This window comes from Miscanthus floridulus, chromosome 14 (genome assembly GCF_019320115.1).
Source record: "Miscanthus floridulus cultivar M001 chromosome 14, ASM1932011v1, whole genome shotgun sequence".
Classification (NCBI taxonomy): Eukaryota; Viridiplantae; Streptophyta; class Magnoliopsida; order Poales; family Poaceae; genus Miscanthus; species Miscanthus floridulus.
This window is the reverse complement of record NC_089593.1, coordinates 28,095,389-28,117,957: the sequence shown is the minus strand read 5'-3', so window position 1 is coordinate 28,117,957 and position 22,569 is coordinate 28,095,389. Positions and strand designations below refer to the sequence as shown.

Genomic DNA, 22,569 nt, shown 5'->3' with positions numbered 1-22,569 from the left:
GCTAGGGATCCAAATGAGAAAAGACACCCAGTCAATGACCTGAGGCTTCACCGATCACGCATAAATAGAGGAGGAAAAATAGAAAGATTATTACATATACGTCAACATATGGAACGGGGTAGCTGGAAAATAGGAGACAGAAGGAAATTACCAAAGCAGATATCCAGATGTGGTGCATGGATGCAGGACACATAAACATGGTAATGTAATTAGCTGGCAACCTGGCATATGTGACCAGTTATTGGACCGAACAGGTCTAGGACTCTAAGACCTGCAACTTGACTCGACCGATGTAAACCAAACTCAACAAACTCGAAATAAGTAGTACCGATAAAACTAGAAAAAATGTCTATGGGATCATGGAAAATTTACAATCTTTTTGGCTATTTTTCTAGATTATACAAAAATAACAGCAAAAAGAAATTCTCTCACCAATGAACTTATGCTATTTATATCACTTCATTTGGGTATGTGTGTCATGATGTTTCAATGGAGAAGGATAACTTCGGTTTTGACTAGAGTGATGTTCATGACACGACTACAACTTTCCACAGACGTTGCACTCTAGCGATTGATACATCAACTCCAACGGTTGTTCACGATCTTGTGGGGCTTGACCAACCAAACCACTTGTAACATCCTAGATGTTAAAAAGCAATTAAAACTTGATCATAAGCATTATTATGCATAATCACTGAGCATTGTTTCATTAATGCTCTTTATGTTTCAATAGTAGCATGTCCATGTTGCATATGTGATGTTTCATATGTTGCATTGTAGTGTTTCATATGTTGCTTATAATATGTTTCACATGTTGAAATGATATCAATAATAGTGTTTAATGTTCTTCGTGATTTTATATATATGAAATTGATTAAACAATTAAAATTTGGTTCATATAAACTTTGTTGTTTAAAATGTGCTCTTTAACATAGAAGCAAAGTTGGGAAATGTTTTCAAATTAAATATGTTCAAATTTGATCTCAAAGATTGGATTCAATAATTGTTTCTCAAACTTAGCCATTTCTTCCTGTCCATGAAAATAATTATTAAGTTCAATTGTTGGTGATTTATTAAAACAATTTTCATAAATAAAATTGGATCAACCCTTGCTTCATTGCTTGGTGTAATGTTTGATCTATGATAATGTGTAGATAGTTGATGTGTTTGGTTCATGGTTGATCACTAATTAATTGCTCAAAGTTGCTAACCCAAAACTTCTTTTCAAAATCCTAACTTAGTTCTGAATTCAGTTTCATCCTATCTCTGTTCTTCACCCTTGATCTCTCAAATTAGTCAGAATTAGAGGTCAAGCCTATAATCAAAGTTGAAGATCTCCTGTTGATGAACAAGTTTTGTTAAAGGAGATGACCGAGCTGATACACAAAAACGGGAGGACAAGTGAGCTGAAGATGGGGTTTTCAGTCTTCTACAGTATCGCCGGAAGCAGCTGCCACGCAGCAGCGTCCCCGACGGCCACCGCCCATTTTGCCGCCTCTTCGCGCCGCTTCTCGCGCACCCGGCACGCAGCAGCTTGCGTGGAGGAGCTCAAGCAGATTCTGGCAGCCGCGGACGCCTCGCCCACGCCTATAACTGACCGAGCCGCCGGCATCCCCTCTTTTCCCTTTCCCTGCTCGCCGTCGGTGATCTCGACACGCCGGCAAAATTCACCGCGCTCGATCACCCTCTGTCCAATTTCTCGCTCTCCTAGCATAGCCTCGTCCTTTATCATCCGCTCGACCCACTCGTTCCCCCTCTCTCCATCAGAATCACCCGTGAGCGCCGATCTCGACGCGGCGGCTCGCCATGACCGCCGTGAAGCAGCTCTCCGTGGCCAGCCTCCTCCAGAGCTACTCTCGCCATGAAGTTTGCTGTTTCAAACTCCTTGTGCTACCGTGATGCTCATAGTTTCGTCGGTTTTATCTTTTACCCACCGGACGCTCCGAAACGCTGTCCTCGCCGCCGGTCCGCGCCGCCGCAGCCGCCCCCGACGACGGCAGCCGCCTCTGCTCCTTCTCCGCGTCAACCATAAGGTTGTGCGTCACCGAGGTGATATTCTGGTAGTGTATATCATCTCCGTTTTATTGCTACCACGCTGTCATCGCTGGTCCGCCGTCGCGCCGCCGAGCCGCCATAACCACGGCCAAGCTTGCTGCGAAGCCCCGATCGATCAACCAATACCCTGGAGCGACGCGTGAGGTCTTCCAGAGTGCTTATACGCCCTTCCCGTAGCCAGCGAACTCACCGTTGGCAGTCCGCGTCTCGCCGGAGCGTTGCTGGCCGCCATGCTCGCCGTCGAGTGAGCTATAGTGCGGTAGAGGTTCAACTGGTACCCTAGATCGATGCGTATAGTCGCGAGGAGCACGCCTGTGTTCTTCCCGTCGCCGGATACCTCACCAGCGGTGAGACCCGTGCCTTACCCACCGCCCAACCCGCGGTCAAAGACAGGCTGGGTCAGTTTGACCCCGGGCCCCGCACGTCAGCGACTGTGGGTAGAGTAAAGGTGGGTGCAAGAAGTTCTGGTGCAGTTTTTGTTTTATTCTTTTTCAGAAAAAATGTGAATATGTGCTGATCTTGTTTATTTCATAATTAATTCCTGGAGCTTGATAAAATTGTGAAAATTGTTGTGTAGCTCTTTTATCTTGTACTCTACCTAGGCAAAAATATGAAATGGACTATTTAAGTAATTTTTCTATGCTTAAAAATTACCTCTTTTAATTAATAAATATACATTCCATGATTTTTATAAGCTAAACTAATAATCCTTTTATCATGAAACTTTTTTTATGATTTACATGCTTATATCTGCCTTCACAAAAAGTTTGGTAATGTTTTGATAATTCTAAATTAGTTAATTAATTTAAATGTGTTTAAATACCTTTTCCTTGATTAATAAATACTAAAATAAATTAGGAAAATATTTAAATGACTTTGGTGTATTTGAACATTTTTTGTGGACCTTGGACACACTCAAACCCCTATTGTTCCTTGGCAATGTAATTAGTTGCTTGATATGCTTTTGAATCTACTTGTTTATATAATTATTAAAATGGTTTAATGAAATGCTTAATTAATAGATGCATGTATATAAGCCTTGATTGCTCCTTGTATGCAATAGTTGAGTAAGTGGTTATGCTATGTATATGCTTTTCATGTTAATCGTGCTAGTACATGTTAAGTTAATCCTTTTTCATGTTAACAACTAATTAACTTAATAGCTAATTAACTAAAATGCTTTTATAGTTATAACCCTAGTTTTTTTGTGAAGGAAAGTTGTACTCAACTTTCTTAACTTTGTTTATCTTCTGTTATGCACTTATATGTCCTTCATCATGCACTATGGCATGCATTCCATCATGTTAAGCAAAGCATCATTTATTACGTGTAGTGCACGAGAGAGAAGATTCATGTTGATCAAGTTTCGGAGAAGGTGTATCCACCATGGTGGATCTTATGTGGAACTAACCTTCTCTGCAATGCAGGCAAGCCTCAGAGCATAAATTCTTCTCTAGTATTTATAAATCTTTATTTCACTTAAAATCTAGTGAGATGTGCATTAAGTAAATAGGAGTTGGTTGAATAACCGCTGTTGCATGATTACCTTGTTATTCAGGCATTCCTAGTTGTTACCCCAGTAGCATGTGTAGGTTGATATCTCTTATGCTTAGTGATGCTTAGACTACGATAAGAGTCGAGTGGTGAGTTCATCATTCGCTATGATCGTATACTCAAGGAAGGCCCTAAGGTTTAATAATGTATATGAATTTAATTTGAGACCGGGTGGACTCTTTGCTTGCGTCAAGAATGGAGTCTTGACGTAGTGCCCCACCTGTGTCGATTAAGGACCGTACCGTTGAAGACCTATTGTGAGTGGATACTTTACAATACTGGCCACATACTCTGGTAAGCCTGATGCCTCGGCTATTCCATTATGTGAAAAGACAACTGTGCACTGGGTGTGGGAGATGGTGAGAGTAGCGTGTACCCATCCTATGAATCCACCAGGAGTGGCACAGGGAGGTGGAATACTATGCTCTTAGGTAGCGCAGACCGGTTCTCATTTTGGAGGATTCGAGTGAAGGTTGATATATGTAAGTCCGAAATCGAGACCTGCATATGTCGTGTGGTAAGGAAACCCTAGCTAGGCCTAATTGATTCAAATCGTCGTGCTCCTCGGTTATGGAGACTGGATTCTCTACTCTACATGGAAACATAGTTACTTATGGATATGAGATGAAATGAGATGTGATGATTAATGAAGTGATTGATTTAGATCAGGTGTAAACTGGATACGATAATGACTTGCTGCGAAGCTAAAACATTGAAAGTAAGGATCCACTCATAGTATGTTTTTCTACAAAAGTTACTTCTTGCTTCAATCTTTTCTTTAAGCCAGCATGCCCTTGGAGTCTTTTCTTTTGGTCGGGTAAGACTTGTTGAGTACCCTCAAGTACTCAGGGTTTGTTAACCCCTGTTGCAGGTGCTGACTAGTGTTGTTAATCAAGGTCATGTCAGTGGGCTTGACATGATCTAGCTATCTCTTACACCTTAGACGTTTCACCTAAGTCGCTTCCACTAATCTACTCACCATTTGAACTTAAGTGAGGTTTGACTTGAACATGCTTTGTAATCTAATTCTATAAATCTTTCGCACTCTGATGTATGATATTTTTGTACCAAATGTTGTCATATTGTGGTAACTCCATATTGATCATGTATGAGTTGTACAATGTGGATGATTCAGGGTTCCTCAAGGACACCAGATAGACTACCAGAGTTATCTGGTTCTCGTGTGCAGCAGTCAGAGGTCTTTAAGACAATGATAGGTGCACGTGGGCCATATAATTAGGGTGGTTCTACCACACTAGTAGGGTTATTCCTATAAGTAATTGAAGAACAAGAACTAAACTACAAATCTAGATGAAGGTTTAGATCTAATACACACAAAGTTAGGGTTTTGAATCAAGTAGGACGGATGTCTAGCTAGCACATGTGTCTATAAGAAAGTAGAAGGAGCTAAACTTACATCAAAACAAAAACTAATCTATTCTTGATAGGTCTAGACACATATAAGTAGATAGGAGGATGACCAACGACGTGTTGGGATTGTGCTCCAGCCCTAGCTACGGTGTGTCCCTAATGGACCCAACATGATGCACAGGCCATCAGACCAAATTATGGTGACACAACACTGTTGGTTGAAAGGTCTCATTATGAAAACGACGATTGCATCCGAATCTGATAAGATACGAAGATGAGTGTAAATCCATTGGAAAGTAGAGTTGATAACCTTTTCATAGTACTAGAATGTCCCAATTGGAGTCAAGAACCAATGGTGACATTCGCATGGGTAGTTCTGTAGTCTGAAATCCAACTTCCAAAATGTGTCAGATTTGGACTTTCTTTCCTTGTGCCAAAAGTGTCATGATGTTTTTGTTTAGGACATTAGGAACTTAGGATTACTTGGACCTGGTCCACAATCAATTTCATTAACCATCCATGCTTTCAATATGTAATCAACCCTTCTCTTGATCCATGTAACTACTTTTGAAAATGAAAATTTACATACTTCAAAGTGCTGCATCAATTCATCTCTGGTTGCAATGCCAAAGTGGGCAAGTGTCGGTGGGTCCTCGTGCAGTGTGACTGTACCTGTGCTCCCTCTGATAGCATAGGTTGGGGAGATGCGGTAGTGTTATCATGAAGGCTTGAGGTCAAGATTGAGCTCTTGCATCAAGTCTTGGCACCATCTTGTCTTAATCAATTTGACATTTCCTCTCGCATGTCATTATGCATGGTAGGAATTGATGACTTGAAATTTTCATTGTTTTAGGTCAGAGGGGTTAGAACAAATCTCATAGTTAGAAAAATTACATTCATGAAGCATGACCTTTTTTATCATGAACTTGTGGTTCAGTTTAGCCTCCAATTCTCAAGTTCTGTCACGTAGGATTCAACACTCAAACTAACAAATAATATGTGCCATGTTCAGGCAACGTTACATGCCAATGGCATTGCACATTGGAGTGGAGGAAAACTCATTTGTGAGAGTGTCCGAATGATGTTAGTAGTTGCGGCACCATATCTTCATATGGTCATGGTTGTATGCCAATGCAAGGGAGCCTGCTGGTTTTAATGCCTTTGATTGAGCCATTCAATGTTTAAACATGGTGTCACTTTTGGTTTGTGCATGCATATTTGAATTCAAAAACTCTACTACATGATGGGTCACGCGATTGGGGAACACATGACCCGTTGCCCTCCTCACGCTCGCCTCCTCCCCCTGAGCTCCTCCCTTCCTTCCCCTTCCACACCCGTGACCACACCCGCGTCGGAGACAAAGAAGATGATGTCGATGGCTCCATTGACCTTGTCGGTCTCTCCTCCTCTCCTTCCCAACTCTGGTAGGTATAGAAGGAGGTCGGGCGGCTTAGGGGCCCTGGCGGCGGCGATGGCGACTAGGCCAGGAAGGGGTAGAGGCGCCATGGTCGGAGGGTGAGGGGAAGAAGGCAGCCACCATGGGCGCTAGGGTTTGCCAGAGCTCTGGCAAGCTAGGGCTAAAGCGGTGGTTAGCGGCGGGGGCAAGTACGATGAGAGGAGAATGTTGGGTGAGGAATGTAGAGACAGAGGAGCGAGCATGACGTAGAAGATGAACAGGGCCGCGTAATACCTGAGTCCACGATAGGTCACACTTTAACCTTTCCCATATGAATTCATACCAAACATTGATAGTTTACTGATTATTTTTTGCAGGTCCCAATCCCAATTGCCCAAAGAGATTGCTAATGTTAGTTGATGTTGAGTTTTTTGTACTTTCATATAGGTTGTGTTTGTTTTCTTTGACAAAAGTTTAGCCCTGTCACATCGAATCATTGGATACCAATTAGGAGTATTAAACATAGGCTAATTACAAAGCTAATTACAAATATTGAGGCTAATTTGTAAGACAAATCTATTAAGTCCAATTAGTCCATGATTTGACAATGTGATGCTACAGTAAACATTTGCTAATTATGGATTAATTAGGCTTAATAGATTCATCTCGCTAATCAGTATACTCCTGTGCAATTAGTTTTATAATTAGCTCATGTTTAGATCTCCTAATTAGCATCCGAACATCCGATGTGACATGACTAAACTTTAGCCCCTGGATTCAGACACAACCATAATCATATGGTTAGGCTTAGGGTGTTTGGCACGGCTCCTCCCCAAGGGTTACTTGTTCACGGTCGTTAATATCAATCATAAACCATCAACATAACCTGCATATATACTTAATTCCATCACCAAACATAGGTCTAGGGGTTTTAACTAACAAACTCCACGAGTTTTGGTGAATTGGTATTTTTAGTAGGGTTTAATTAGAAAACAACTCAAGAAGATTCTAGAAGACTCTAGAAGGCAAACCACGAAAGAAGAGCACAAGACCATGACATGTCGGGCTAGCTAGCCCCACCTGTAGGTCAGCTAGACCAGTGGTCCCACCTCTCAAGCCCTCCTTCGTATGTCGATTTCCTACCGCCTCTAGGGTTCAATCTCCATCGCTGCTTTAAGTCGATTTGATCCAAGGGCTCAGAATTGATTGTTCCCCCTATATATAGCAGCCCCTACACCTCTCCCAGCGGCCATTCTAAAACTCTAATTCATGTCCTCCTCATCAGGATTAGAGCCAGCTATCAAGAGAAGAATAGTCCTAAATAGGATCTAGTCTTGTACTAGAAATAGAGAGATAGAGTGTGAGGGAAGAGTTTGGAGGAAGTACCGGCCTGTCAGTGCTCTCTCTATGGCTTGTACCTTTGCGGAATCAAGTTCTTCATGAGCTTGCTTCTGAGATTTCTCTAGTAATTGTTGATGACAGTTAACAACCATTATAAACCATCAATATAACATATATAAGGGCATAAATATAATCACCAACGAAGGTCTAGGGGTTTAAAGTAACAAATTCTACGAGTTTTGGTGAATCTATATTTTCTGCAGGATTTATCTAGAAAACCGTCAAGGTGGACCTACATGTCAGAATTAATCGTGCTTATCCACAGTGAAACAGACACTAGAAAACTCTAGAAGACTCGAGAGGACTCCATACCGAGGCAAAGCCCGAGTGGCTGCCACCTATAGGCCACCTGGCCCCTAGGGCCCACTGTTGGCCTCCGCATCACAATGTCAGTTCTCCACTGCCTTCTAGGTTGCATCTACGCCATCTTTTAAGTCGGTTTGATCCAAGGGCTCAGGATTGATGCTTCGGCCTATATATATTAGCCCCAACCACCCCCCTGAGTCATCCCAAATTGATAAGTCATTTGAGAACATAGAAACCCTAATTATCCTCAGAACTCCATCATATTCTAGGGCATAGCTAGTTAGGCTAGGTCTAGAGGGAGGCAAGCAGGTTTTGTTTGGATTCCTGATCGTGTCAAGAGCATGGTTTGGTATAATCTTTGTACCCCTTTCTTTTGTATCTCCATTACTTTTATATGCTAGCTACAATTGTTATGATAATATTAGTATTCATCTTATTTATGTTCTTCATTATAATGTTCATCGTCTACTTTGATTATATACTTAGTATAGCTAGTTTATCAATATGTTTATACATAAGTTCGTATAACACTCGCTCTTGTGTACATGGGGTGAGTGGTCGACATTGTGTAAGCGTGGTGCTTATACGTTGTTTACCTGCTGATACATCCTATATTCTAGGTCATGTGGTAGATCGTGGATATGACACCCCCATTGAGTCCTTTGTAGTCCACTCCCTGAATATAGATGCAAGTAGGGTCCGATTACGAAGGAAGAACAAGCTTTGTTCTTAATCTTCCTTAGTAATATCCCTTATGTGTAGATATAAAGATGACCTTAGCTATGACTACTAGGTGTAATTGTACTAATCAATGCATGCTTTGACTTATAATTAAGAATGACTTAGGAATTATTCCTCTAATATTTTACTTAACCATGCTAATACCATAGAAAGGAGTACTCTGAGTGATTTATCATTAATCCATACTTATCATATACATAATTTATCCTATGACTTACCCCTGTTGTGAGTAGAATATTAGTTATGGTTTATTTCTCCATCAATAGTATAAGTTATCAATACATGTCTATGCCAGATCTTCCCTGTGGTAAAAGTATAAATAACGATACCTGGAATACTCTCGGATAAAGTGCTATAATGATATATTATCTATGCACTTGCAGATTCCTTTCATTTATATATATTCTTTCTAGTCACATGAAATATTAAAGTACTTTTTAGTGTCATTCTAAAAGTGACACTAGGTAGTACCAACAAGCATTTCTGGCACCAACACTAGGGATGACAACCTAGTAAAAGATGCTAAGGAATATAAACAACATAGGGTGACTACTTAAAACAAGTGGCACGTTAATAAATACTAACAAGCATTTTTGGTGCCGTTGCCAGGGAAGATAGCTAGGCAAAGGAAGTATTGATAAACTTATACTCATTGATGTGATCAAGAAAACCATTGACGTCTGCTCAAGTAGGATTACGCTTGTTTTATCTACTTGTGTATCTTATGTAGAATAATGTATGACTGGTTTTGACCTTCCGACAAACTACATTGATGATCCAGAAGCATTACTCAAGAGAACTAAGGCTAAACTCAAGAAAGTTTTAGCTTTAGAGTTGGATGACAACCATATAAGGCGAAGCTTATCACCTGAATTTGAAGCCATGACTAACAGGACTTTGTGTGAATTCTCTGCTCCTACTACAACCAACATTCGTACTGGACCAATAGTCAATATTGGATACAATGGATTCGAGCTCAAGCCAGCCCTCATCAACATGGTGCAAACAAGCTAGTTTTGTGGAAAGGCGCATGAAGATGCGAGTGCACATCTCCAACACTTTCTAGAGATCTGTAGAACTTTCACCATCAAAGGAGTAACCCAAGATGCCATATTACTTCGCCTCATCCCATTCTCACTCTTGGGGAAGGCAAAGTAATGGTTCTACGCCAACAAAGATAGAAATACTACATGGGATAACTGCTGCACTGTCTTCCTAGCAAAGTTCTTTCCCATAGGCAAGACCAATGCTACACGTGGAAGAATCTCAAGCTTTTCAGCAACAACATGATGAATCTGTCCTTGAGGCTTGGGAACGCTTTCAAGATTACATATCAGAATATCCCCATCTTGGGATGGAGAATTAGCTACTCATGCAGACCTTTTACCATAGGTTGACCAATAGTACCCGTGAGACTATGGATACTGCTGTTGGAGGTGCCTTCCTGTCACTCACCATACCAGCCGCAACAGCTCTTGTGGAGAAGATGGCCTCCAACCAAGGTTGGAATGATGAACATCTTCAGACCCGCAAGAGAGGTGGAGGTATGCATCAACTAAAGGAGGTAGACATGCTATCTATCAAGATGGATCTGCTGATGAAGAAGCTCAAAGATCGAGCCAATGAGAAGCAAGAAGTCATGCATATTCATGATTACCGCATGACGTGTGAAGAGTGTGGAAACACTGGACATTTAGGGAGCAACTGCCCTAAAATTCATGCGAATGTGAACTTTATCAACAATACTACTCTTGTCCTCAACAGAATCAAGTATGGAATCAACAATAGAGACCAAACTACTAAGGTAATTACCAAGGTAACTATCAAGGTAATAATTTTAACAATTTTAGTCAACCACCCTTGAGAAAATTAATTGCTGACCAATCTAAACTTATGGAGGAATTATCTAGTAAGGTAGCTACCAATGATAAAATTCTAGAGAACATAAATAATAGAATGGATAGCTTTGCTTCTACCATTAAGAACCAGCATAGCTTTAATAAAATGGTAGAATCACAAATAGCTCAACTGGCAGCTGTTGTTCCTCCGTCCGACAAAGGTAAGATTTCGGGGCAACCAAAATATCTAGAAACTACAAATCTTGTCAATATTCATAATGCAGTGTACTACTGTATACAACCATCGACGGGAAGGTGGATAGATTATACCTTGCTGGAAAAGAAGAGCGATCTAGGAAGACCTGTCATCCCCATCGCCATTAGACCGCACATTTTCCAAGAAGTTGTCTATGACTTTGGAGCAAGTGTCAACATCATGCCTAAGGTAATCTATGATAAAATTAATGGAGATACTTTGTTCTACATAAATATGTGTTTGCAGCTTGCAGATAAGTCACTCTGCTACCCCAAGGGAGTTATTGAAGACGCTATTGTTCGAGTGGGACAATCATATGTTCCCGTAGATTTTGTGGTTTTGGAAACAGGTAGAGACATAAGGGCACCCATTATTTTGGGCCAACCTTTCCTAAGCATCGTAAAAGCCATCATCTATGCAGATAGAGCCAAGATCTGTTTCACAATCAAGGATAAAAAGGAGAAGTTTTCTTTCAAGAATCATATTTTTGCAATCTCCTGGACATCCACAAACACCATACCTGCCCGAAGAGACAACAATGACCAAGAAGAAAAACAACAGAAGGAGGAAGAACAAGGCCAGGCAATCACAAGAAGAGTTAGTCAACATGATCAACACACTCAGATCAGAGTACGACCACCTCGTTGCTAAGAAGGATGATCTAGGTGTACCAATGATCGAGTGTACCATTGGACAAAGAAGCTTCCATAAGACCTTCTGTGACATTGGATCGGGTGTCAACATAATGTTCAAGGTAACGTATGAATATTTATTAAGTGATGAACCTTTGTTTCCTACATATATGCAATTGCAGATGGTGGACCAATAAATCTGATTTTTAGAGGGAATAGCAAAATATGTCATGGTAAGAATACACGATCAGTTTGCCCTTGCCAACTTCATAGTTCTAGACATGGGTGGAGAAGAAGACGATACACCTATCATATTGGGAAGACCGTTCCTCAACACTACCAACATGATCATCTACGTTAGATCTAGACAAGTCCACTTCCAATTCCCTGGAGAAAAGTTATATTGTTATTTCAATAGTTATACCACTTATGAATAGCCGAAAAAGAGCCGCTATAGGAGGATATGTCGATCATCCTAAAACCAAAAGAATCAACTCCCAAAGAATGAATGGGAAGAAGATGAAGAACCTAAGAAACCTACTCTGCCTAAGTCAAGTCCATAGACCAAGTAGGTGTGGAAGGAGAAGGTGACATCACCATTAGAGAAACCATCACAAGATGTGCAACCATCTGGGTCTCCATCGCTGAGACTAGATGATCCACCCAAAGAATAAAGGGTTTTTCTCTAGTAAAGTCCTGTCCGGAGGACTCAAAATTCCAAACCCTCGCCGGGAGATAACATCGGTAGTTATCCATATTTACTTTCTAGCATTGCATGGATTATTTTTCACTTTTAGCATATTTACTCTTCTGCATTTAGTATTGCATTAGTAAAAAGAAAATAAAAATTGCATCATTGCATCATTAAAGCCTAAAGCCCCATGTGAAAATTTTCTCAGTGTCTAAAAGCCCAAGGGAGTATTCACCGTGGTGGCATAAAAAATAAAAATGGCATACATACATATTTCTTGCATGCATATAAAAATGGAAAATCCAAAAAGATATTAGAAAGACATCCTGTTAAAATTCTATCACCAAAAAATCTATCTAAACTTACAAGAACAATGAATCTCTGAATGGCTTACCGCTAACTCCTTATCCTAAATCATGCCACAAGTTTTGGTGTTCTTGTTGGTATTTTACAAGATGACACTTGAGATCAAGAGCAAGTTCACCTGGTTGTCTTCACTCCATCCGAAGTACATCTTCCTGAATCAACTTCTGGATAGATGAGAAGGACATTTGTTGGCGAACCCGCTCTAAGAAGGATCATTCAACTTCAACATTCAACCATGACAAAATCTAGCTTGGGGGAGGAGCATCCCCCATGCATCTAGCTAAGTATTTCTTTCCCTTTTGTTCTATTATTTCTAAGTCATAAAAAGATGCATGACAAACTAAAAGCAAAATAGAAATTTATATTTGTACTAGCTATATATATAATAGTAAGGTGTGATCTTAAAAATGAAAACAAAATAAAAAGTGGGTGTCTAGTTTTCTATTTTTAAGTAACTCTGAGGATAATCTCTTGTAATGGAAATGATGAATAGTTGCTCTATTTTAATTCCTTTTAAGTAACTAGTTTTCAGCCTTGAATTCTCCCGAGTTTGGGATACGACTGTTTGATATAAGAATTTACTCTAAACTTGGAACTCGTGGATAGCATATGCTTGATCTAAGTCTAGGTAATTGACGGATATGATATGAGAAGGTCTAAGCTGTTGTTTATCTTGTTCCAAGTAACACTAAATTTCTAGAGATTTATCTTTAGAAAAATATGAAAATCCTACATGATGAGCTCCTGTATGACAAAGCTTAAATTCCTACCAAAGCCATACATGGTATTTAGATTAGAAAAACTTCAACATATATGTTGCTTGTTTTGCATTGAGTTTAGTTAAGCTTTGTTGACCCTTATGAGAGGTTTGTGATGCTCTTAAAATCAAGATCACGCACACACCACCCAAATATGCACTAACTCCTACACTGGGGGTAAGCACAACAACATGCCATTCCATCTAGATCCACCCAAAAATATTTTACTCCTACATTGGGAGAAAATACAAAAAAATATTCTTGATAGGACATCCACCAAATAAATGCTCCAAGTTCTTGTTACTATCTCTCAAAGGTTTTGTTGCAGAAAAGAGACATGGGGCTATGCAAAAGTTATTCGTTAAAAAAAGAAAAAGAGATGAAAAAATGGACAAGTGTCCAAGATATTTAAAACAATGGGTACTTAGATGCCCACCTGAAAAAAAGAAAAGATGAATAAGATGCCCGCCTGAAACAATGTGTACTTTTGAGGAGTGAAAGCATTGAAGCAACTCTTGATTCATTTACTGAGTTTAGCTTTGCTAAGGGACTAGCAAAGGTTAAGCTTGGGGGAGTTTATTGATGGTAGTTAACAACCATTATAAATCATCAATATAACATATATAAGGGCATAAATATAATCACCAACGAAGATCTAGAGGTTTAAACTAACAAATTCCATGAGTTTTGGTGAATCTATATTTTCTGTAGGATTTATCTAGAAAACCGTCAATGTGGACCTACATGTCGGAATTAACCATGCTTATCCACAGTGAAATGGACACCAGAAGACTCTAGAAGACTCGAGAGGACTCCATATCGAGGCGAAGCCTGAGTGGCTGCCACCTATAGGCCACTTGGCCCCTAGGGCCCACTGTCAGCCTCCGCATCACAATGTCGGTTCTCCACTGCCTCCTAGGTTGCATCTATACCATCCTTTAAGTTGGTTTGATCCAAGGGCTTAGTATTGATGCTCCAGCCTATATATATCAGCCCCTACCACCCCCCTGAGGCATCCCCAATTGATAAGTCATTTGAGAACACAGAAACCCTAATCATCCTTAGAGTTCCACCATATTCTAGGGCATAGCTAGTTAGGCTAGGTCTAGAGGGAGGTAAGCAGGCTTCGCTTGGATTCCTGATCGTGTGAAAAGCATGGTTTGGTATAATATTTGCACCCCCTCTCTTTTGTATCTCCATTACTTTATATGCTAGCTACAATTGTTATGACAATATTAGTATTCATCATATTCATGTTCTTCATTATAATGTTCATCGTCTACTCTGATTATATACTTAGTATAGCTAATTTATCAATATGTTTATGCATAAGTTCGTATAGTACTCGCTCTGGTGTACACGGGGTGAGTGGTCGACATTGTGTAAGCGTGGTGCTTATATGTTGTTTACCTATGAATACACCCTATATTTTGGGTCACATGGTAGATCATGGATGTGACACTCCCATTGAGTCCTTTGTAGTCCACTCCCTGAATATAGGTGCAAGTAGGGTCTAGTTATGAAGGAAGAACAAGCTCTGTTCTTAATCTTCCTTAGTAATATCCCTTATGTGTAGATATAAAGATGACCTTAGCCATGACTACTAGGTGTAATTGCACTAATCAATGTAAGCTTTGACTTATAATTAAGAATGACTTAGAAATTATTTTTCTAATATTCTACTTAACCATGCTAATGTCATAGAAAGGTGTACTATGAGTGATTTATCATTAATCCATGCTTATCATTAATCCATGCTTATCATATACATAATTTATCGTATGACTTACCCCTGTTGTGAGTAGAATATTGATTATGGTTTATTTCTTCATCAATAGTATAAGTTATCAATACATGTTCGTGTCAGACCTTCCCTGTGGTAAAAATATAAATAACGATACCTGGAATACTCTCGGATAAAGTGCTACAATGGTATATTATCTATGCGCTTGCAGATTCATTTCATTTATATATATTCTTTCTAGTTACATGAAATATTAAAGTACTTGTTCGTGTCATTCTAAAAGTGGCACTAGGTAGTACCAACAAGCATTTCTGGCACCAACACTAGTGATGACAACCAAGTAAAAGATGCTAAGGAATGTAAACAACATAGGGTGACTACTTAAAACAAGTGACACGTTAATAAATACCAACAGTAATCAACTTCTAATTCAAGGAAGTCACGTGTTTATATTGTTCTTCAGGTTTATGACTCTTTTTAGTACTTTAATCCTTGTGATTCCTGGGTTAAAGTAGTATTCGTAGCGTAATTATTGTGCTTAGACTCGGTTACTCATAGATGTACCCTATATTCTGGATTGGTGGTAGCTCACGAGGGTAACTCTAATAGCCTCATTGAATCCTCTATAGTCCACCTCCCATTTGTAGGCCTAGCAGGATTTAGTTACTATAGGAAACATACTCTACTTGTGTTTCCCTTAGTAATATCCCCAGAATTGAACAATAGAAGACATAGCTTACTGAAGTTAAAGCCAGAAGACGTTTTAGAGAAACAGCTCTTCTAGGAAAACATTTGGCAGGGCTCCTCTGGAGAAGCCAGAACCAAAGCCGGAGAGGAGCCCTGCCAAACAGGTTGTAGGTACCTTTCACTTCTCCAGTTGATGCGGTAAGTAGTTCAAGTTCGCTTTAACTAGGGGAGAGCCCCTCCAAGTCACGCCACAAACTAACGCATCGCCTTTGGCTAACCCCTGCCCCTCTCCCAAGTTTTCCCTAGCAAAGGCACAGACCGCTGAGTGGACCCCACTATTGCTATCGTGACCAAGCCATCATAGTAGTCAACATGACAAGATGCCCCCCTACACAACTACATAAATACATGTGATCCCCACTCGCAACGCTATTCTTTTGCCGGTCTCTACCAATAGCTCTGGTGTGTGCTTGGCAAGGAAGCCACGATCGAAAGAGTTGGGTGTATGCCGTAAGGAAGCCAATGGACATCCCTTTGTCTTGAGTCTTGACTACTTCGCCCCTCGTAGCTCCCTCAGTCATCTTGCTAGCCACCGATGAGGCGCAATGGAGGTAAGCAAAGTGATTGTGCACGTATGCACGTCGTCTGGGTGCAAAGCTTGTGCTCGTGATCGATCATCAATTACAGTACTACATGTCTACGTACTAATAGTGTACATTGCTTGCCGTGTAGCTCGTTCAGACGATGGCAGCCGCCGGGTGGCAGTAGCACCGGATATTAGTGTTCAGCGACTAGAACTACAACTACCCGCACGTCTCCCACAATCTTAGTGGCACATTTCCCTTGAGTCTACCAATATATTTGTAGTTGGATGGAAGAAGGGGATGAACAAGGAAGAGGGGTGGTTTCAGAGAGCAGTGGGTGAGCCTCGCTTTGGCTTCTCCCGATGTAAGTAATGGTGATATGGGATGATGTTGGAAGTTGGGACATTGCTCAACGGTCACATTGAATTTTGACCGCCGGTCCACCGTTGGTCGTTGGAGGCCGGCGACCATAACAGATATCTCAGTTGGCTTGACATTCAATACGATAGAGAAAAGAAACCCTAATACCATCAACCTAGAGAGCATAGTCTTCCACACAGTTTGGGGGAGGCAAACCGCTACTCACACGGACTATTTAGCGCAAGGTCCCCCAATGCCATTGGTTTCAAACCTTCTCTATGCTTGCCTTCTCACACTCTCAGATACGCACTGCATCTGCACTCTTAGCCACCACAACACCCGAGACTTCTGCCAAGCGTGCATAGATGGAGGAGGAATTGGTGGATGAAGCCGAGCGCGTACTGACAAAGGAATTGTATGATGAAGCCGTACCCGACAATGTTAACGAAGATCCATTGAATCCCTTTAGGGATGGAGACAAGTGGGCATTTATCCTCTTCTAGAAGACTTTCTTTAGGATGAATGATATGCTAACGGAGCTCGGTCTACGCACCGTCAACATGACGAGAAAGTGCCCAATGATGCCTATGCTTTTCACCTACTCGCCCATAACTTGGACAAACTGTCGGGCACCCTGAAGGCGCACTCCAAGGAGGTGGCAACCAACCACCTCGTCGCTGATGAGGTGGTTTGTACCGACAAGAAGGGAGTCTAGTAGACATGTAATTATCTTATATTATGTTAATTATTATGATAGTGAGACTTTGCTTAGCCTAACTGATACACTGCAACCACTCTTCATTTATATAATTTTTGGCACTAGTAACCTCTAAGGGATAATGGGATGTAGAGTGTAGTATATATGTAATACGTTGAATATTGAAAATGAAACATCTAAGTATTATTATGGGTTAGCAATTAGTTAGAATAATATTATTGGCAGTCTTTCTCCAACATTGGTAAAAGTTGTCACTAATTGGACATTCATACTACATTTTAGGCTATCCTACTCCTGCAAGGTCCTAGGCTGTCATACTACATTTTAGGATATGGAGGTATGTGTTTGATCTGCTGCTGCCTGCGTGTTTGGTACTGCTGCTGCCTACATGTTTGATCTGCTGCTCTCTCTGTGTGTTCATATGAATCATATGATTCTTCCTCCAATACAAGGCAGGATCTTTAGTACATATACTGCTACTTGTGTGTTCATATGATTGTTGTTCCTCCTGTACAAGGCTGCACTATTTGAAAAAACCAAGGGTATAATACATCCTGTGAAACTATTAGTTATGGTGCACTCATAAATGTGTATGTTTCTGGCACTACATATTTAGTATTTACACACTGATGGTTATTTTATTATTTATATCAGCATGTATAGGCTATGTTTAATTCATCATCTTATATGTTACCCTCCAGTGCCAGCCTATATACTAAATCTGTATATTGCTTTGAGTTAGGTACTATCAATTTACTTATTTATTTCATTTACAATGGTTTGGGACATTGAACTTTCCTTTTTATGAAATTTGGTTGTTAATTTTAGAGAACCTCTTGGAGTTGATCTTATTGGTTGTCTTTCTCCAACTTTGGAGAAAAGTTGTCGCTAATTGGATATTCATATTGCATTTCAGCCATCCTGCAAGGCCTAGGCAGCGTACCTGTCGACAAGTTAAAAGTGCTCATCGAAGCTATGCTTTGTTCTGAACCTATTAGAGATAAGACTACGAGCTCACTATTAGTGAAATTTGAGCAGTGAGCTTTAGATGTAAGTGAGCTAAGCTTTTGGTTACTAAGTTGTGGTTGTATGACTTTTGGTCACATGAGATAGAGGGTAGGGATGTTGATGGCTTGCGCATGCACAAACTTCATGTCTGCGAGCTTCTAATGTATTTTGTACTTGTATGATTTTGAATCTGTCTAGCCATATATTGGGCTAGCTCATATATGAACGAATCAATGTCAATGTTTTATGCTCATATTAATCAATGTCCTTGTATGGATGGTTAATGTATATTGTATTGAATGTTTGTGCGTTGACAATAGATAATTCAGGATTCATTATGTGATGCTGATTAGGAGCATATATATTGTATCTATGTGAATGCTTCGCGTTGGACTGTCAGTTTATAAAAGTATTTATAGCCTCGAACTATGTGTTGGTATTTATAGCCCCTAAGGCATTAGACTGTCGGTCGCTAAAAATATGTTGGTCGGCATAGGCTATACCGACGCCACTTTCAGCGACTCCAAGCAAGTGTCGGCATAGATCTATACCGACCGATGGTACGTTGCTATTCTAGGGCTGTGGTGTAGTGATTATCATGCATGTCCATTGCTTTATTATCATTTTAGTTATCATATATGTGCGCCCATACCTATAGCAACTCATGGATCTCTTTCTTTCTTCGTTAGTTCAGTTTTGTTGTGGGTCAAACTGCCACCGAGGCGCCGCTAACTGCCGAGCCCAGAGTTGGGGAATAGGCCATGCGATTCTAAGTCTATTCGAAACAGATAGTCCAGATGTATCATAGTATTAGTAGGGACAAAGGATGGCCTGGGATGAGTTCAACAGTGGTTGTATGAAGGGGAACATTGCCACGATAACAAAGCCGTATCATATGACGGTTAATATTTTTTGTCATCATAAACATTAATATTTTTTTGTTAATTCTTGATTGTTCATCAAACTTACATTTAGTTGACTCAAGGAAGTTCGTAGAGTCACCTGCTTTGCTTTGTTGAGTCATGAGTTAATGAAACAAGAAGATTTACTCAGAGTTAATCTCCTTGGCTAGTGTAGCCAAGGCAAATACGACACATGAAAAATAGAGGGAGTAACAAGCATCACAACCATTGAGTTATTAATTATTTTTAAGGCAAAACTATATATAAACGACATAGTAACAAGCATCACAACCACATGAGAAAAATTTTCATTGATAACTTTAGTTAGATTCCACAGTGGTATAATAACAGAGACCTATCGAAGACTATTGGGTGTACAATAACAAACACCTATACTCAACTACGACCTAGCACTGCATAGAAGGCAAATGTATTTGTGCAAGAGAAACTAGAGGAGAGTTCACATACACAAAGCAACACTCCACCAGTGCCATAGCAAGGACTAGACCATGGACCCAGAGAACAAGGACAAGACAGCACATCACAAAACTTCCACTAGTCTCAATGAGGTGCTTTACCTTCCTTGCACCTCTCTCAGTCAAGAAGGAAGCAGAGGAGGCGTGGGGGAGAAGCGCTGCCATCTCTACTACTCTAGAGGAAGGAGGATCGCCAAGGCACCAAAACTGATACGTTGTGAGATTACCAAAGTGTATTCAATACCCTTGGCTTTTCCAAAATAGTGACCCCTTTAATCACAAAACTTCCATTAGCACCTAGATCGAGCAGCCCCCACTATGCCTAGGTGCCGGTAGTACCCAATCTTGAAGGCCTTCTCCCAACATCGCTGCTGCCGACAGAGGAGTTGGAGGAGTACCATGGCGATGAAGAAATAAAGATAGTTGGCTCAAGAGCTTTATTTGTCTATATCTATTCTAAAGGGTTGAAGGAGAAAGAGTGTGTGGTTTGAGCGCATCCAAATCTGGCTTAAATAGGCCAACCTTTAATATGGAGAAGCAAAAAAGAGTAGTTAAAATTCATGATCTACGCATCGTATCACATGTGTAACAGACGTATCAGGGAAGACAAGGTACATGGGTTCCTGGTGGACGTAATGGTGAAGGAACGATGTTAGTAATTGGGATAGTCGCGTTCAATGTTAACCATCGGACCACCAGCGCTCGTTTAGGGCCGGCAGCAATATTGGCTATCTCAGTTGGATTGTGGCGGAGAAAATGAAGTTCAATATAACCGCTGGATTTAACAATCGACTGTCGGTGATAGTGGTTTGTCTCCGCCGGTGTGTCTACATCTATGAAACGGCGGTGAAACTCACCACCGCCGCTCCCTTACCAATCGACGGTGATGATCCCGATGGTGATAACTCAATTTGTAGGAATAAAAATGATTATATATGAGGAATCAATATAGATGTCATTTTGCACTAGCCAATTAGAAATTTGTGCTACAAATGTAACTATGTTTTTCCTAGAAGGATTTCAATATTGGGGTAGCATTGAACCTTCTAACCAATAATATAATTTCTTGACTTCAAATGGAATATAAATTTATTGTGTTATGCATCTATGGAACTAGAAGCATACCCCGCGCGTTGCTACGGGAATTGCGGATTAGTGAATTGCGTGGTATGATGATGTGGACAACAAAATACTTATGTGTCTTGCTGATGTGGACATTACAGTTGAATGTGCTAGTGGATTTTAATTGTATGTGATAGTGCATTGCCTAGTTGCCCGCTTGCATGTTGAGATAAATAGCTAGTAGGGTTTTGCTTAGTGGATTTTAATTGTATGTGAAAGTGCATTGTCTAGTTGGATAGCTTGCACATTGAGATAAATAGCTAGTGGGGTTTTGCTTTATAAGAGTATAAGATAAGATAAGATTCCATGCATTATATATATATATATATATATATATATATATATATATATATATATATATATATATATATATATCATCCAAATTAGTCATGATTTGAGTTTGTATACAGAAGATAGCACCATGCATTCTACATGTATTTCATTCCATTAATAGCATTTTTATAATAAGTACTTGTGTTCTCCTCACTTGTGCTATATAAGATCCACTTGTTGGCTAATATTAAAGGGCTTGTAATATTTGTTTTTTCCTTTGTCCGATGAATGCAAGAGACAGGTATGAGAAATCTTTAGTCAGGGATGTTTTCTGAGAAGTTAAAGAAACATGTGCTAAGAGAAAGGAACTATTGTTAAGAGTTGAGATGGTTAGGAGGGCTTTGCATAGGAAGCTGCCTTAGCAACATATTAATGATAAGTTCATAGGCATGACATGTAAGTTTGATCTCGTATTTATGTTGAGTGTATTGACATAGTTATATGTGTCACAGAACCGACCAATTTATAAGAGCACAAGTACAAAAATAATCGCCGAAACGATCAAATTCTCGAACTTGAGCCCATATAAACCCGGTAGTCAACTGAAATCTCGAAGGATTTCAAACCAACTTGCATACAACCAAGATCATAGTAATTCAACATAACATATCGTACGTTACAACATTTCACAGACGTTCGCAAATAAATTACATCATCACAGAGTCATTGTTATTACAAAACAAGTCTTGTAAAACATGTAGAAGCAAATAGTTTCACTCACACACCCGAGTTCAAATACACATACTGGTTTGCTAATCACAGCCTGCAAAAGCATTCAGATAAGAGAACAGAGATCATGCCCATGATCTAGTCTTCATCACCCGCCAGGTGGAGACAATACTTATAGAATCCCTGATATAGAAGGTCATCTAAAACAAGAGGGAAATAAACCCTGAGTACGAGAATGTACTCAGCTAGACTTATCCGTCGAAAACCAAAACAAATGACACCAAGGATTATGCATAGCGTAATGTAGTGGATCTGGCTGACACTTTCTTTTGCAGAAAAGCATAAGTAATATGATCAACTCTTAACCTAAACTAGCAGTGACTTTTAGCCATTAACCTGTCATCTACATTAGCACCTGTACTAAGCAATCATTTTATTAGGGTGCAAACATTAATAACCATATCAGGTATTTATTGTGGCAACCTCATCATCATCGTCCATTTAACCATAACGTTAAATTAATTGAATCTACATTGCCGCTGCTCAGTCAAGTTCTCACTATCCGAGAGAGACGGCGATTCGAATCAATTCCTATCCAGCT

General features: G+C 40.1%; 1 non-coding gene across 1 annotated transcript; it reads right to left on the bottom strand.

The window, feature by feature from the left end:
* Window positions 1–10,070: 10,070 nt before the first annotated feature.
* Window positions 10,071–10,180, bottom strand: LOC136506269 (small nucleolar RNA R71). Its single transcript, XR_010771492.1, has one exon. It is a non-coding gene; the product is annotated as a small nucleolar RNA R71 (small nucleolar RNA).
* Window positions 10,181–22,569: the final 12,389 nt, after the last annotated feature.